Consider the following 6,008-nt stretch of genomic DNA (forward strand, 5'->3'; position numbering starts at 1 on the left):
ACTCTTCACTCAGTGTTTAATGCAGTTTATAGAAACCATTATATTCGGGTTAAGGCAATACTCCGGTTTCTCAGACGCCACGTAAACACCTTCATACCTCGGCTAGAATCTAAGTTCTATAACCCGGTTAACAGAGGTAGAGAACTCCTTCATTTTCAGTCAGTTTTGGGGTCAGTTTTCTTTCAGTTACATGTGAGTTTTCAGTCAGTTTTGTGTCCGTTGTGGGTCAGTTCTCAGTGGAGGTTTTCGCTGAACTGACGGAACCGGTTGAGCGTGAACGCCTTTTGCACACAGGACGGACGCATGAAATGTGTATTTGGGAACACCTTAAACAGGTGTGTGTGGGGGGGGGGGGTTCACACGACTCTGTAATACACGTCAGCAAACGTTATATGCAGAAATAACAGAACAAATATAGATAATAAATTAATTTAGCACATTCATTTTGACAGTTTCACCGGCAGAACTTAGTCATTTTCCTGTATCACCGGGGGATTCCTGCATGTAAACACCTTAAACAGGATGACCAGGTTAAGCGTCTGCACATGCTCCACTGCCCCACTCTGCTGGAGAGGTTTTTGAACCGGAGATAATCCATCAGTGCTGTGAGTCAGAGCTGTTGCTATGACACCATACAAGCTATTTGGTTAGTTTGTAAAGTCAACATATACCTAGTTTAATCCTGCTTTTATTTTCTTAACGACTGTCTGTTCTACACCCCCTCTGTTAAGCAGTTATTTATGAAAGTAGAAACTTTGAACATTATCCCCAGTAACAGAGAGTCAGATAGCGTTGGGGGGGGGGTTAGAGCTGGAGATCTTTGCCCGTGTCGGGTACGGGCCCAGGCCGGGCTCATGCTCGAGCCAAGGGGGTGGGTCTCTCTCCACAACGCGTAGCTCCTATGGCGCCATTTTGATGCTACCAAGCCATCACCTCCCGTTAGCATCCCATTGACTGCCATTCATTCTGACGTCACTTTGACAGAGAATAACTTTACATCTGAAGAGTTTAAAGACTCTATTTGTCCATTGTTTATTTCTAAAGAAACACGACAATGTATAAAAGGCTCCATTACCTTGTAGCTCACGTTATGGCTCCGTAGCAGACGTTTTTATAAAAATAGGCTAACGATTGGGTCATAACCACGAGACTTACTGTCTCATAGTAGAGGAATTACCGTATAGTACAGGAGAAGCTCTCAGGCAGTTTTGGACTTCCATTAGCTGTTTAAGTTTAATTACTAATGTTAACTATCATTTTAGTGATCAATAATTAGCCTGTGTCTATGTTATCTCCTTACATATACCTACGCTCTCCGTCTCTGCTAGATTGGGAATGATTGAGATTTCTCTTGGCACAGCTACCAGAAGACTTCCAACTTTCAGACAGGTTGCTCACGTCACATCTACGTCTTCAAGCTCAGTTGGAGGCTGCTCAGTAACGCTCAGCCATCACCGGGAAAGATCTTCTAATATCCTTCACTGGTCTCCGTGGAAATCTACGGCGTCACTTTGTTACAGACGTAACTAAACATTATTTAAAAATATTTAAATAAAGGAATTCATGTTTAAGTATTATTATTTTTCTTCCTTTTTTACACACACCGTGGTATCGACTTTAGTATCGAGTATTGTGTACTTTTGTTGGTACCGGTATAATACTAGCTTTTTGGTATTATGACATAGTGTGCATAATGAGAATAATGGGCCAGTGGGTCTATTCATAGGCTAAGTGAGTGAGTGTATGCCTATAGGCCTATTCAGAGAGCTGAGATGTTACGATGCTACAGGACAGAAGAATTCTTCCCATTCTTCCCTGTTCATGTGTTCATATATATTCGGGAAGAACTGGCACGACCTGTTTATTCATTAACCGGCTTAATGACTGTTTCAGCTCTGTTTCTCAGCTTCCTGTTGTTTGATCAACGGGCGGAGGACGGACACAGTCAGACGATAAAGGAAGTCCACAAGTATTTACATTTCTCTGTTATTAATGTTTAGCGTGCTTTAGCCTATAATACAATATCAGAATCTCAGGGGTCTGCAATATTTGTTAAAGGTAAAATATATGTGACATCATCGTGAGATGAAGTAATGAGGGATAGAGAGAAGACACGGAGCGACAGAGAGAGACAGAGAGAGAGAGAGCGCGAGAGAGATAGACACAGAGAGAGAGAGAGATCGACAGAGAGAGAGAGAGGAGAGCGAGAGAGAGAGACAGAGAGAGACATAGGAGATGAGATAGAGAGAGAGACGAGCAGAGAGAGAGAGAGAGAGAGAGACAGAGAGTAGGAGAGAGAGACAGAGAGAGAGAGAGAGAGAGTGAGAGAGAGAGGGAGAGAGACACTGAGATAGAGACCGAGAGAGACCGAGCTAGACGACAGAGAGAGAGACATACGCTCTCCCGAGAGCTCTTATACGTCTAGAAACCCGCTCGCGCTCCTCGTATCTCTAGTTAATCTCTATATCTCCCTCAGCCGAGGCGCGCTTATAAAGACTATCGCTCCTCGCTCTACAATGCTCGATATACTCCCCGACTCCGACACACCCTAAGATAGACCTCTCTCGCTCCCACGCTCTTCGGAGAGCGCTATATTCGCGCGAGATCGAGAGATCCCGTAGGCTCGAGAGAGACAGAGAGAGAGAGATAGATAGAATGAGAGACTCGATAGGAGACAGAGAGAGAAATATATATAGATAACCTTCTAATACTACCTCTATATACTAGCACTCTACCTAGATTACTCTCTGCCCATCGGCGCTCTCCCCCATATAGATCTCACCGCTCCTCTATAGCGGAGCCGTCCTCGTGCTCTAACTCTCCCTCTGCATTTCTATCTATCGATAGCTCCATCCTCGCGCTCTCTCTATCGACTACATCAACCCAAATCTCGCTCTCATCCCTCCCTCCTCTATCCCGAGAGAGCCACTAAGCTCGCCCGATAGCGGCGACGCTACGATATCACAGAGAGCCTCGCGAGCGAGAGAGAGCGCTATACTCTCCACGCTCTCCCTTAGATAATCTTCTCTCTCGACCTCGCTAGCTCGCTCGACCTAGATCTCTCTATCATCGATCCAGACAACATCTCGAGCGAGCGGATCACTATCTCCGATCGTCTCTAATCTCATCCGCGCCTCTAATGCTCTATTCGCTCGCGAGATCTCGTCTCTCTCTCTCCCTCTCACTCCATCTCTCCCTCGAAATAATTTCCTCTCCTTTTTTTTTTTCCTTCCCTAGGACAAGTGAATTTTCCCACTTATGTCCAAAAGAATTTCAACTCTGTGTGTGTGTGTGTGTGTGTGTGTGTGTGTGTGTGTGTCTCTGTATTTCTCTGTGTGTCTCTGTGCTGTGTGTGTGTGTGTGTGGTGTGTGATGTGTGCTCTTTGGTGTGTGTGTGGGTGTGTGTGTGTGTGTTTTGTGTGTGTCTGGTGTGTGGTGTGTGTCTGTGTTGTGTGTGTGTCTCTGTGTTTGTGTGTGTGTGTGGTGTGTGTGTGTGTGGTGTGGTGTGTGTCTCTGTGTGTGTGTGTGTGTGTGTCTCTCTGTGTGTCTCTGGTGTCTCTGTGTCTGTGTGTGGTGTGTGTGTGTGTTGTGTGTGTGTGTGGTGTGGTGTGTGGGTGTCTCTCTGTGTGTCTCTTGTCGTGTGTGTGTGTGTGTGTGTGTGTGTGTGTTGTGTGTGTGTGTGTGTGTGTGTGTGTGTGTGTGTGTGGTCTCTGTGTGTTTGTGGGTGTGTGTGGTGTGTGGGTATGTGTCTCCTGTGTGTCTCCTGTGTGTCCTCGGTGTCTGTGTGTGTTGTGTTGTGGTGTGTGGTGGTGTTCTCTGTGGTGTGTGTGGTGTGTGTGTGTGTGTGTGTGCGTGTGTGTGTGTGTGTCTGTGTGTGTTGTGGTGTCTGTGTGTGTGTTGTGTCTTCGTGGTGGGGTGTGTGTTGGTTGTGTGTGGTGTGTGGTGTGTGTGTTGTCTCTGTGTGTGTGTGTGGTGTGTCTCTCAGTGTGGCTCTGTGTGTCCTCTGGTCTTTGTGTGTGTGTGTGTGGTGTGTGTGTGTGTGGTGTGTGTTGTGTGTGTGTGTTGGTGGTGTGTCTCCTCTGTGTGGTCTGTCTCTGTGTGTGTGTGTGTGTGTGGTGTGTTGTGGTTGTGGTGTGTGTGTTGTGTGTGTGTGTTTGGGTGTGTGTGTGTGGTGTGGTCTCTGTGTGTGTGTGTGTGTGTGGTTGTGTGTGGTGTGTCTCTGTGTGTCTCTGTGTCTGTGTGTGTGTGTGTGTGTTGTGTGTGTGTGTGTGTGTGTTGTGTGTGTGTCTCTGTGTGGTGTGTGTCTCTCTTGGGTCTCTGTTGCTCTGTGTCTGTGTGTGTGGTGTGTGTGTGTGTGTGTTGTGTGTGTGTGTGTGGGTGTGTGGTGTGTGTGTGTGTGTGTGTTGTCCTCTGTTGTGTGTGTGTGTGTGTGTGTGTGTGTGTTGTGTGTGTGTGTGTGTGTCTCTGTTTGTGTGTTTGTCTCTCTGTGTGTCCTGGTTGTCTCTGTGCTGTTTGTGTGGGTGTGTGTGGGGTGTGTGTGTGTGTTGTGTGTGTGTGTGTGTGTGTGTGTGTGGTGTGTGTGTGTGGTGTGTCTCTGTGTGGTGTGTGTGGTGTTGTGTTGTGTGTGTGTGTGTGTGTCTCTGTGTGTGTGTGTGTGTGTGGTGTGGTTGTTGTGTGTCTCGGTGGTCTCTGTGTCTGTGTATGATCTGACCTTTACAGCGTCTCCGTACCTTTTTGCTAGCTTCCCTTGTTGCCTTTCACTGGCAGCCATTGCTCGGGCAGACATAGCTCAGCCGTTTTAGCACACGAGCTCTCATGGCTAACGCGGGATGGAAGTCTTCTCCGCAGCGACCTGACCAAGACGACTCTGACTACAGTCTGGAGTCCATATCAGACAGTGGTGTTGGTGGAGGTCGCGTCGTCAAACTCAGGCCCGCGGCCAATCGCCCCTCATATGTTGATCCGGACCCCATATCATTTGGTCCCAATCAAAATTGTAGCCACCAACTTTGTGTCGCAGGTTTTTTCGCACGTCTATGTTGTGACTTATTCCAGAGGGTTTGTGGGCTTTTTCTGACATTTTTCTACTTTTGCTAGTTTTGCTACCCTGTTCTGTTTTGTTTTTCTATGATCAATAAGAAACTTTGTTTCTGACTTTTTAAGACTTAGTCGACCAAACTGTCAGTGAGAAGACTTTATAGAAGACTACAAATACATACCGGTCAAAGATATTTGACTTTTTCCTAATCAGAAGCACGTCTATGAACGATACAGCTGCCCTGGATGTGCATGCTCATTCACTCCTCCTGGATATCGACGTCATTTGTAACGGGTAGTAGAGCTGGCGATATGGCACAAAGCAAATGTATCAGAGATTTTTGACACAAACATATCTCAGTGTAGGATATGGTGGCGTATCGTAGTGTGTAGTAGTGTGACTATTGGTGCTTCCACAAATATTCACACATGCGTTTTGTGATAATCATCACCAAAATGTGGATACACGACTAGTGCGGTAAAGGTATATATAGAAAATGCGAGAACAGTCTGGTAAGTTCAGAAAATGACATCACTCTACTGTAATGCCAGCCGTTTAAACCAGAAAACACTTGTGTCATATCACGATATCCAAAATGTAAGACAATAGGTAGGCTCATAGAGCGCTGGTGATATAGTATGTGATATATGCCTCCCAGCCCTAATTAGTAGTGATTTATGATCTTTTCTGTTATGACTGTCAAAACTGGATACTAGAGAAAATCTCGCGTGGCGTTTTTTGCGGTAACAACAAAGACAGACATCTATCACATCCATTCAGAGATAGCCGTATACCAGCCCAGTCTCACGGCGAGTTCGTGAATGTCACGTTATTTAAAGAGGCACTATGAGCTCCTGCATGGTTTCACAGCGCAATTTCCTTTTTGTCTCGAATTGGTAGTCCTCTCCGTGATCCGCTCGCTGCTGGTCCTGACACCGACCGTGAAAAGCCCGGTCAAACCTCCTGGATA

This window comes from Sander lucioperca, chromosome 12, assembly GCF_008315115.2.
Source record: "Sander lucioperca isolate FBNREF2018 chromosome 12, SLUC_FBN_1.2, whole genome shotgun sequence".
NCBI classification, from domain to species: Eukaryota; Metazoa; Chordata; class Actinopteri; order Perciformes; family Percidae; genus Sander; species Sander lucioperca.